This window comes from Sparus aurata, chromosome 1 (genome assembly GCF_900880675.1).
Source record: "Sparus aurata chromosome 1, fSpaAur1.1, whole genome shotgun sequence".
Lineage (NCBI taxonomy): Eukaryota > Metazoa > Chordata > Actinopteri > Spariformes > Sparidae > Sparus > Sparus aurata.
Window position 1 is genome coordinate 8,756,088 of NC_044187.1, and position 12,856 is coordinate 8,768,943.

The 12,856-nt window shown below is 44.9% G+C and overlaps 1 protein-coding gene across 1 annotated transcript in view; it reads right to left on the reverse strand.

Moving 5' to 3' along the window:
• LOC115591387 (vasorin-like) overlaps positions 1-11,977 on the reverse strand; it is a 33,059-nt gene extending 21,082 nt beyond the window's left edge. The window contains 1 exon segment of the mRNA XM_030433376.1: positions 11,750-11,977. The gene's annotated coding sequence lies outside the window, so the exon portion shown is untranslated.
• Between the last annotated feature and the right edge of the window lie 879 nt (positions 11,978-12,856).

Genomic DNA, 12,856 nt, shown 5'->3' on the forward strand with positions numbered 1-12,856 from the left:
TGCACATCAGTAACTCGCTTTCCTTTTGCTGCACGCGTGTTTTCACACAGATCAACGACAGCTTGACGGCAGGTTGTCCGCAAAAAAGAGGTTAAATCCTACCTGAAGTTCCCAAACTTCCTATAACTTTGCTGGTTAGCAGATTGGCGCCACATGAACAAACCAATATATTGACGTGGATTGTACAAATGACTTCACGTGGCTTTTCTTTTTTGTAAACACTCCATAGATTTCCTTTTTCTAACCATAAATAAACAATATTGCCTTATAGATATCTTCATTCGTCGTGCTGCACGACGAATGAAGATATCTATAAGGCAATATTGTTTATTCATGGTTAGAAAAGGGAATCCGTAGGCTACTTGGAGTCTGAGAAATGAGATCGCAACTGAGAATGTTGGTAATGATTGATGGATAATCCCCAATTTCAAACCTTTTCTTCTTTCTAGACATCATTTCAGGTCAAGGCTGTCGACAAAACTGAGTAAATGTTCAATCTACAATGTCCAATCAGCTCAGATCAGGACTACATTATGCATTAAAATCCACTTTAGCACACACAAAAGGATTTGACAGTGCTTGACTTCTTGTGGTTTCCACTTCATTTAAACTCTGCGTATAGTGTCGCCTTCTTTGGGGGTTTTTGGGAAGACCATACATTTTCTAAAAAAAAAAAGAGAAAACAGCATAGTTAGCCAGTTCTTTGTTTTAAGCATTTCTGTGGCTAACTTCTCTATAGGCTAAGCTTTTCTTCAAGCTGCCAATTATGAAAATACTGAATGTGTGTGTCGAGCTGTCAGGACATTGTTTAAACCCCCATGTCAGCTGTTATGTGCTTTCTCAGCTGCGATGTGCTGTTTACCCTTTATGTTCTCTGTCCTGGTCAAGTTGAGACTCACTCTAATGAGGCAGAGACCAAAATACGAAGAAATCCATGTAAAACAAACGTAAGTTAATGGTGCATCTGGTAATCTATCACTTTTAACAATTGGCAAACTACAGGAATTGAAAACACCTTTTGTTGAACGCCTCACACACACACACACACATGAACCTTTCTGTCTGTTTGAATAATGGCAGCAGTCAAGACTTTAATGAGCAGCCAGTTTAGTGAGAGCCGGAAGTCTCTGAACTGACCAGCAACTCAATCAAACCCAACACAGATATATTAAGTTCATTTTCTGCCGTGAGTCTGCGAAATTGCTCCATTAATCTTTGCAACCTCGGTTTGTTTAATACCTCCCATCTGTTCCAATGAGAGCACCAGTCTGGTGTGTTTTGGCCTCCTCGGAGGAGCAGAGGAGTGTTTCTGCAGCTGACCGACCTGATGACTGCTTGTCTTGGACTCGTATCGGTCTGTCTGTGTTTATGGAGCGTCTTGGTTTAGCTAGCGGCCATCGCTAACGTACTGGTAGATAACAGATGACAGACACGAAGAAATAAATACTGTCTTCTCACTAAAACTTTAATAAATAGTCCAGCAGGTATCAGAGTGGAGCCTTAGATGAATGATTTGTTCCCCATTTAATTACTTGAAATAAGAATTTGTCCAAACCAACACAACAGAAACACTTATTCTGTGAAGTATGTTTAAGTTACTGGAAACCCAACATTAATCATATGTTTGGTGGCCACCACCTGACGCATCATCAGCCTATTTACATTGTTCATGACACTGACAAGTTTAAAAGGTATAATATGTCAGATATGACCAGTATTCGAAGGTAGCTCCAAGAACACAGCGAGCAGCATATCACCAAAGTCACCAACAACTGTTGCTCTCAATCGTTGGCTCGACACATTCGACCAAGACCGATGGACGTCAGTTTGACAACAGGGGATTAAATACAGAGGCGATTTACAAACTACAGGGGATTATTTTGCCAGCACAAAGTAGTATTGTGAGACATGATGGGCTGGAGCTAGCTGGTTAGCATGCTAACTTCAGTAGACATCTCCTTTAGACATTTACTTTGCTTCACATTTACACAATGGCATGTGTGCAGCTAGCTGCTTGTTAGCAAGAAATAAACAAATAGCGCCAGAACGTAGAGAACGTAGAACAAATGTGGCACCACTTGTCGCATTAAGGCGGTATGAGAAAGTTTGTTGTGGAATGAATGTGGTAACTTTATGCTAATTGACAACATATTCAGTAACATGGGAATAATTAGAAAAAGCTGCTAGCCTGCTGCTAACTCCTTGCTAACTAGCCAAACCAGCAACAGCTATGTCGAATTTCAGTTTTACGGCACAAAAACATTCAAGGGAGCAACAAACGACTGAGAAAAGGTTTCGTAACAGGCATCATGATCGGGTATGAAACAGACAATCTTGAAAGGATGACTTCAAACACTGGCGGTCTGCAAAGCATCGCGTTCTGCTTATCTACACTTTACACATTGCACAACTTTTAGTTGCTCATGCACACCCAGCCCGACACTATTCACTCGTCTCTCCCGCCAGCGTGCTTTAAAAGCTGCCGCAGCACAACTTTTGATCGTCCTGCCATCTCTTTGAAGTGGTTTTCACTTCTCCTCTGTGAACAAGATGTCCAAATTAAAAACACCACAGACTCGCCCACAGCCAGGGTTTGCTTCTCCGGGTTCAGCGGGCAGAGGATGTGTTAAAACAAAGTGCCGAGTCAAGTGCAAAAAACAATACAGACACGATGTGTCATCTGAGGAAGCGCTGGCTGAAAGAGCTGTTTATAAATTGTAAATGACCTGTTTTTTAACCGGATAAACCTGATGTGTCTATTTGTGTCTCCGTCCTCTGGACTTTTTACCCCAAATATGACCACACAATAAGCTGTTTGTCTTTTTCACAAGAGGAAGCTCAGTTTTTTTTTCGCTTGAAAACATGCCATGTGCAAACGATGAGGGAATGATGTGTGTCCTCTTGACCAAAACAACAACTTTATGTGTTCGTGCTGAACATTCACGACCGTCTGAAGTTGTTTGTGGACATTGTTTGCTTAGCATAATTGTCCTCAGCTCTCTGCACGTTTTAATATTTGAGTTCCTGTTTTACAGCAAAGTAAACAATGCAGTATCGCCCCCATAATAATGAGAATATGCCGCTTTGCACCAGACAAAGCTGTCTAATGTACAAAAACACTTTCACGTCCACAGTAGTTTTATTGGGATAGTTTGTATTATATGGATGGTTTAGTCCGTCCCTTTGATCTGTTCCCTTTCCCCTCTCATGATTTATTGGGTCGTTCATGTTTGAATGGGATCATTGTTGCCACAGTTGACACAGATGTTGTCGCGCTCGAGAAACATCTCAAAGCTGTATTTTCTGTGTTATAGACGTGTTCAATATCACTTGATTCTAGACAGCTAGCTGTACCGAATCTCTACCTACATTAATATTTATTATTCTGGCGCTCCTTTATCGCAGACGATCTTAAGACATCTCTGCTTTCAACGCCTCAAACCAGCCAGGTCCCTGACATTTAAAACCGAGCTGGGTGTTGAAACCGCGGCCTTCTCTTGCTCTCATTGTGATAAACAAGCTAGCGACAGTTGCAAACTCGCACAAGCCCGAACGTGCTGGTTTGATCTGTTTGTCTTCCCGTGGTGGTCCGAGCATCATCAGACGGCCGGCTCGCGGCCAACAAGGCATCGCGATGAACCGCGGAACATACTGTCTTGTGTGGTACTCGCTCAGCGGGGCGGGCTCCTTGCTGGGTATGTTAGACTGATTAAACGCTCTCTCTCCGGCCGCCTCTCCTCGCCTGTGTTTCTTCTGCTTCGTCAGTTTCTTGTCGAGGTCCGTGGGTTGACTGATCCTCCCCCCCTTTGACTCCTGACCTCTTAATCCCCTGCCAGCTGCAGCGAGGAGGCCTCCAAGGAGTGAGTGTGTGAGTGTGTGTGTGTGTGTGTGTGTGTGTGTGTGTGTGTGTGTGTGTGTGTGACAGAGAGGAAAGGAACTGACTCTGCAAGAATCAGTGGACGAGGAACAGTATGTACCTGTATTGTTTGTTACATTCAGTGATGTCCAGCGGTTTGTTGACGTGTGATATAACCTGAACGTGTGGGTGTCGTCGTCCTTACGCGTGTGGCCGTTAGACTGTATGAGGGAGTATTGCAACAACAGTTGGCAACAATAGCTGCTGCAAAAACACTTCAGGCTGTTACCTTCCAACGCAACCTGTGTGTAACCTGTAATCTGTGCACAAGGTTTCTGACTGTTGTGCCAAGAACAGATAAATCAGATAAACCAAGTTGTTGAAGAACAAGTGTGATGCTACACCTGCAGCCGAGGCTGTGATTCATCGAAGGTTCTACTGATGAACTGTTGCACAACCTCTTTCAGGCCGCGGGGGTTCTTCACTTATCTCGTCTCGCTTAGCAATAAATATCACACCTTGTGATCTATAATTTGGTAATCTCTCAGCAGCCTGACTTTCTTGGGAAACCAACTGGAGTGTTTAATTCCAGTCAACTCACCCACCGTAATGCCCTCCACACTGCTATCGATCCAAATGGTGCGAGACTTTAAATAAACTCTCAGTCTAGTTGAGACATCTAACGACAGCTTCAACCAACCAATCAGCCAACAGCTGAGTGCAGAATCAGGAAGGAGGAAGTATCGAGCACTGGCATGTTTCTGACAATGTTAGATTCATCAGGAAGGCTCAGACAAACTAACAACTTAAATGTCAAACTCATCATCAATTTATTCAAGCTGAGCACGACCGGTGGATGAAGTAAATAAGGTGAATCAGTACCAGTACGGTGAACTTCTTGTTCCGTTAGCGACCAAACGAACAATCCGGAGAACAAAGTGACAAAGGGGCTAAATCTGATTGGCAGCTATCGCACAAGCTACTAAGTTATCTCTACGTCACGTTAATTATGCTGTGGTACTTTTAAGAGTTACTTTACAGAGAACAAGGAGAGATGTTAGTTACTGAGTTTTATAAATGTTATAATTCCTGTTCGTCCCTGAACGGGTGATAAAGAAATAAAATGTTTCTTTTTTCCTTTTTTTTTAAATCAAACATATTAGAAGACTTAATTCTATCTTAATAGATTATTTTGTCGGTAACCTTTTAAATAAACTGCATTAACTTCGCTACAAAAATATAATATGCAAATTAAGATGACAAACACGCCGTCGCAGACCTGCTGCTGCACGGACGCAGGATTTACCGCACAACAAAAGGAGGCTAGACGGGAACGTGACACCACACGTGCACCTGAACGCCCGACACACACACCAGGACAAAACACATTCCCCGAAACTTCCACCTGAGGCGACTGCGGCTCGGCGGTCTTTCACACGTCCCGGCGCATAACGACACGCGGCGCACACGTCCGTGAAAACCAACACTGGCCGGCCAGCTTCTCCTTGTCACGCGGCTTCTGTCTTCACCTGTTGTGCCTCCAAGTTGTTCAGGACGTCGTAGATCCACACCCCCTCCACCCTTTGAAGTGCTCTGTGAGGCCCTGCAGCCCCCCTCGGGCCAGTGACTACATCCAGCCTGTGTGAGTGTGTGTTTAGGGGAATGAGGGCCGTTGAATGGGGATGAAAGAGTGTGTGTGTGTGTGTCTGTGTGTGTCTGTGTGTGTGTGTCTGTGCCCTCGGCGGGGGAAAAAGCAAGAGAGAGGGGCTCAGAAAAAGGGGGCTGTAAGGTGGGGTTCCCCTAATCTACAACCCCACCCCTCACCCCACGCACACACCTACTCACTCACCTCTGCTTGCCCTCAGGTGGAGTTATGGCTGCAGGGTGGAGGGTGGAGGATGGAGGATGGAGGATGGAGGCAGGGGGGATGTGTTATCTTAAAGACTGGAGACAGATTAGGTGTCGAGCCGGAATATGAAAGCTCTCTGTGTAAACAGTCGCCGCTGCTCAGTGGTTCTCACACAGCCGGAGAGACGTCTCTAACGCCGAGTCCACGAAGTTTGTTCAGTTAATTCATCGCCAGATTATGAATTATCTCAATGATTTGTTTTATCTAGCGAGACTTTTTAATGGTAAATGAGATCTGTGACACAAAAAACACACAGACAGTCTCTCAATTAATGGTCCAGGGTGTAACAATCTGAAACTAACAATCACTGTTTCTTCGCTAACGGAGTCCGCCATGTTGTTTCTACGGTAGCCCAGAAGGGACAAACCAAACTCTTAACTTTGAGATGCATTATATTGAATAAAGTTAAAGCAACATTATGTAGAAACTGGTATTTTGTACGATTTGGCGTCGCCCCACAATTTCTGAGCGCAACAAAACTGTCGTAAATACAAATCCTGATGCCGTTACAGTTTGTCAGACGTAACGTAGGGGCTGATGGAGACACCGCTCACCCTCTTACAAAACACTTTACCATCAACGTGACTTCAAAACTGTTATTTAAAGTCAAAAAGTTGTTGAAATCTTTGTGTTTGCATGATTTGTATGACGTCAGCACTGAAAATCAAGTCAAAAAGAAATGCAGAGGAGTCACCGCTAGCTGACTTTAGCTTGTGTTCGTCACTTTACTTTCAAATCAAGACCTGACACGCTGATATGGGCTCCCAGTTTTATCATGATCTTGTGGTATTGCACCAACAGAACAGTGTTCCGATTCTACTTCAGCCCGTCTCTGCTTTGTAGCCAGGTAGCTAACGTTAGCAAACCAGCTGCCTGCAGATACCACCCGCCGGTAAGGAGGCGCAACTAAAGCAGATGCATTAGTTTTTTTGGAACTTATTAAACCGAATTTTGACTATGCATGACAGTGACAGCATCCTGATTATACACAGGTGATGCATATGTGTGATATATGTGATCTTTGCATCCAGACATCCGGTTTTCTCTTCTGATTGCTGCCCTGCAGTCGGTACCGACTCAAATCTGGTGTTCACAGCTTGTGTTTTAAGATAAAGCACATCTAAATATATATTCTGCACAAGAAATAAAGACTTCTTTATAACCATTATAGGGATATGAAAGGACAAACCGCTGCTATGAGGTGATTAAAAGGTTAATCACTGTCATAATCTCAGTTTGGTATGTCTGCGTTGGGTAATCTGACCACAGACCTGCCGTTGGAGGCACCTTTGTGTCCTGGTGCCTCCTGGTACCGCGGAGGAATGTTACGAGGAGTCTATATGTGTCACGCTCTTTACCTTCCTACTGAACCACTGTGTTTATACAACACGCGGTGAGGATGAGGGGGGAGGGCACTTAGAGACACGCTTCATGGGTTAGTAAAGGAGTAGCAACCCCTAAACCCTCCCTGGGGGTTGGAAGGGGGGGCTCGGGTTCTGGGAAAGCAGAGGTTCCCCTCTGGGTGAGCATGTTAAGTCTCGGCCTGTTGTAGGTTTGCGTCTAGAATTCCTCTGGTGTCAAAGAACCTTGTAAAGACGTAACGCGAGTCTTTTTACGACGCTGAAAACAGAAACCAAATTTAGCAAACACTCCGAAATAACTGCCGTCATTTAGAGTCGTTTATCAGATAAAGACGTGCAAAAACGTGCTCCAGTTCCAAGATCTCTGTGCAAAGTCTGAGTTTTGGACTGCTGGTTGTAATCAGAGATGTCACACAACGTTAGCTGGTGCTGGATAATTTGGGAAAAAAAACTAAAAACGTCTTTGCCAAATGTCCTGAGGATAAAACGGAGCAACGAGGGGAAACAAGGCGTCGTCAGCTCACATTATCAGAGCAGCTTGTTACTGTAAATGGTTTCAGTGTGGCTGCAGAGTTCCAGGTAGGCCTGTGCACGAGGAGGAAATCAGCCCCGAGCGGCGATGATTTATCAGCAGTCGGAGGCTCGACGCTGGACGTCCGCTCCATCTGCGTGGTCCCCGCTTCCTTAAACGCTCCCAAATGGGCTGACAAGCCGCTCGGCCCACCCGACCTCCACATCTGCACAGCGAGAGGAGGGAGGGTCGAGATTTCTTCTGCTTGTTCTTCACGTGCAGAGTGTTTTATAACTAAATGAAGCAGACAGTGTTTTTTTTTTCCTCTTTATATCAGTCTGCCGCTCTTTAACCTCGAAACGATTGTCCGATTTGTTTAAAGTTACAGGAGTGGATTTGCTTCCAGTTTCTGTGAGTAAAAAACGTGAAACAATATCAATAAAAATGCTGCGGCTTTAACTCGCTTGCTGAAGTGTCGTCCTCGAAGGTTCCACCAGGTGGCACCAAAGCGAGACGTCGTTCAATTCTACGCATCGTGACGTTGAACAGCGTCGTTACTGAGCCTGCTTCTGCAGCTAGTCAACAAAAATCAGGAGCTGAAACGACTAGTCGAACAATCAGTTAGTTGATTGAAAAAAATATTAATTAATTGATCCTTTCCGGCTTTTTTAAAGCAAGAATTGCTGGTTCGAGCTTCTTGAAATGGAAGAATTTGCTGCTTTTCTTTGTCGTATATGTCAGTAAACGAAGAGTCTTTTGGGTTTTTGGGCTGTCGGTTGGACAGAAGAAGCGATTTAAAGACATCACTCTGGACACGTTGAAGACTCAGCAGTCAATCGATTCATCGATTCATGGTGAATATAACTGGCGGAGCTGATGGAATATTAACATTAGCTGTTCCTCAGCCTCGTTTTTGGCGACTCTTGAGTTGTTTTTTGTGGGAAAACACGTACAGGAGAAAAAGAAAAGTAAATAACATCATGTTGAGGGCCTGGATTTCTCTGAACATGCTGTTTTTTAATGTCCAAGCAACGATTTCAAGTTAAGTTCTGACTCTCTCTCCAATAATGTGGACAGGGGCCCAGTATTGTTACCCAGAAATGTTCTTGTTGGCCTTTTTTGAACCGAAAGTGCTCTCTGTCCCTAACGTGAAACAAATGTTTTGGTTGCTGCACTCTATAAATACTTTCCCAAACTTTAACCACAAGGTTTCCACGCACACAGAGGGAAGTATTGTTTTTTAAAAAAAGGTTTGCATTAGACATTAAAGAAACGATGTCACTGTATGTAATCCGAGGGGTCTAATAACGATGTTGAGTCTGGTGACGGGGGGGGGGGGGGGGGGGGGGGGGTTGGGTATCACACGGATTCCATTCAGAACCGGCGTGTCACATAAAAGGCAAATCCTGCAGAAAATATTAGGCGAACAGCAGAAAAACCCCAAGATGGAAAACAGATTGAGACGGAAAACCAGAACAAGAGCGAGGCAAGAAAAGGGTGAGGCTGGAAACGAGCCCGGCCGCGGTGGTGAAAATGTCAACATCTGCACACGTCAGACACGGTGGAGACGATGTGGAGGAGGACCGGGAGGGAGCGACGGTCAAGGCGACGACAAGAACGTCACCGTCGAGGAGCGAGAGTGTTAAAACCAGCGGCGTGTTCGACAGGAAGCAGTTGCAAAGTGTCGGAGAATCTAAACAGCCACTTGTGTTGGCGACTTTATTCCCCTATAAAAATCTACCCGAGCAGTGGTACAGTGACCGAGATGTGACCCAGAGGGAGGGTGTGTGTGTGTGTGTGTGTGTGTGTGTGTGTGTGTGTGTGTGTGTGTGTGTGAGTGACATCAGAGCACCACAGGGCACACTTAAACCCCACTAAGAGGAGGGGCTTTAAGTTGATGTGGCTGATAACAACTGAAATTTCATCCTCTCTCTCTCTCTAACACACACACACACACACACACACACACACACACACACACGCACACACACACACAGCCCAGGCCTCCATCCTCTTCACCTTGTACCTCTTAACTTCCTTCATGGTGGTTATTAACTCCCTGATTGGGGGATCTCTCCTTCGAGTTTCGCCCTCTGTGTAGTTGTCATGGTGGCACGACCCGAACACTTATTAGCTGACCCCCTTTAGGATTAGTCCAAGCTGGAGGAGGAGGAGGAGGAGGAGGAGGAGGAGGAGGAGGGGTCGAGCCTTCACCTCGAGGTGCTCGCTGCAGCATCTCACCAAAACCTTAATTAAATCGCCGAGACACCGAGTCAGGAATGTTTGCTCTCTCTCCTGTACGCGCTCCGCTCCATCCCTCTTCACTCCACCTTTCTTTGCTTTTCCCATACTCAACGCTCCACGCCGGGGTTTGTTTTCCTGCCCGCCTGCCGGCCAATATTAATCTGGAGAGCTGTGATTGTACTCGGACTCCTCTGGGAGCCGACAGACAGTGAAGGCAGCAGGTTGTGCAGGGGGAGATAAAGACAGCAGCGTGTCATTGTCTGGAGTTATTAGATTTCTCTGAACAGCTCAGCGACGCTTTACAAACCCTCCCCACGACATGTGAGCACTATTCTATGATGGACATCTGCAGGTTTTCTTTCTTTCTATCTATCTATCATTACAACTGTAAACCACAAGGTCTAAACACGACTTAACATCACTTAGAAGTGTTTTTATCTTCTTTTCTACATCAGATATCATCAGAGAGTTTATTTTATTTTCTTGCTGTGCTGCAACTGAACAGTTTATTCTTGTCTTTAACAAAAAAAAGGGTTTTATTTTGAAACCAGGACTGCAAGACGTCACTGTCAAAGATATCACAGCCGCAGCTGCAGCTTGGTATTTCCTCGTGTTTTTTTTTTTCAGCAATGATTCATCACTTAAGTATTGTTTCTGATTAATCTTAATTAATCTTTGAAATAAGCGGGAACTGTAAAAAAAAACCACATGACGACAGCCTGAAGCCAGAAAAGCAGCATTTTCTCACATCCAGAGATTATTTGGAGTCTTCTTCCTGATTAAAACCTTTAATAGATAATTGATGATCAAGCTATAGACTACTCCTTTAAATTCTCTGCGTTAATTGCAGCCAGTTAACAGTAAGATTCTGTGGTAATAAAAGGTCTTCAGGTCTAGCAGGGCTGCTACTCAATATTATGTTCATCGTTGATTAATTTGACGATTATATCCCTCAACTGATTAATGTAAAATGTCAGAAAACAGTCAGAAATGCTCTTTTCCCAGGACCGAGGTGACCAGAAGTCCAAAAATCAAAGAAACTCAGATTGAAACCACAGAAATAAACATCTAACTCGTCACATGTTAGAAGTTAAAACCACAGAAAATTGATTAAAGACTAGTAAAACAGTTGTGCACTGATTTTCTGGCAATCAGCCTCTTAGGTAATTGATTGGTGTACTTGTTCGCGCTCAGATGTTGCAGGGAAACACCGTCATTACTCTTTAACTCACACTTAACCTCTTGTGCATGAATAAAAACACCTGTCTGCAGCTGAAGGAGGCACAAACTACATGCAAACACCTGAAAGTCACCGCATCAAACCCTCATACGGGGGGGGATCAGCAGCCAATCACACGGATTAAAGTCTCCCATCGGAGGTGAAAACAACCCAGAAGTGGGAGAAGAACCCGTGGAGAGGGGCCAGATAACGACCTCTAATCCGAAACATTCCGCTCAAACGCGGTCCGAAGCGGCGACGACGATAAGAGCTAATCCTGTTTTGCGCGTCTATCAGCGGGGGGAAACACTCCTGACAGTATCTCTCCTGTCCGTGCGTCCCCGCCGAGCGCGTCTGGCCGAGCAGATCCTGACCCGAGATACGGAGCCGTGCGCCGGGACAGGAATGCGGCGATACGCACCGGCCACAAGGGAGGCTTTCACATGTGAGAGGAGCTGAGGCTCGGATCGATTCATCACAGCCTCTCCGGGTGTCAAGAGTTTACAGAATAACTGATTTACTCTAACGCAGGACTTCAGACGCGGGGAGGCTTTTCTGCCTCAGCCGAGCAGCGCGTTACTGTGAACCGAGAGTTTAACAAAAAAAAAAAAAAAATCACAATTTCAGCATAGACGCAGGAGAAGCTTACCTTGGAAAAGTTATCCAAAGTCCGCTGGAGCAGCTCCTACACACACTTTGTATCCACTGTGTCTGCGCGTCTCTCTGCGCACAGCAACAACGCAAACTCTCCAAAAGTCTCGAGTCGGCACGAAGTTCAGACCGAGAGGTGAGTCACACACACGGTCCGCTCCGTCCGTCTGTCAGAGGCAAGGATCCGGCGTTCAGGGGCGCACAGACTGCTCAACAATAGCGCTCATTGAAGTGAAGGAGGCGAGCACTTAAACAGGCCGGGGGAGTGGGAGGGGCCCAGAGGAGGCCGGGGGCGCGCCAAACCCGTGCGCGCTCCCGAGGCGGGCTGCACCTGCAGAAAGTGTCTGCAGCAGGAGAGGTGATGTTCAGTCCGCCACAGGTGAGGAGGGAGGGAGGTTTTTCATCATGCACTTTAAGAATAAAGTGGAAAGGTAAATATTAAAGTTGACATCTGAAGTTTTGAGAACATTTGCATGAAACAGCCTCAACAAAATGTCAGGTGAAGATGAAGAATCAGCTTCAGTAACTATTAAATTATGTCTCTTTTAGCTCATAAACACAGTGTAGTGGTCAGTAGGACTGTGAAGGGATTGTGCCGAAAACTGCGTCTGCTCAGATGGAAAAAACATGAAGTGCATGATAAAAAAACAACAGCTTATATATAATAATCTACTTCAGACAGATAAAAAAAAAATTTTCATCGATCTCCACACATGTTTTAAAGCCTCCATAAAAATGATCTCCCGTGTGTCTGACATGGTTAAAGCAGCAAACAAAAAGCAGAATAACCACATTAAAATCCATTAAATGGCACCTATTTCTTCTCCCTCATTAGAATAAAGATTAAAAAGAAGATATGTAAAGATGCAAATATTTTTCATTTCATGAGTCTAAATGTTGGACACAAGATTTCTCCTACTTCATCGTCTGCTTATGTACTGAAAGACTGAATACCGGATCAATACTTTTTTGTGATGTCACAAATCACGCTCGCAGGCTGTGCTCATCCAATCAGCTGTTTAATGAGCACAGAGAACATTTTGCACTTTGAGCAGATGATTGTGAAAACGGCCTCACTTCATCACTCGTTCATCATTTTGCACCG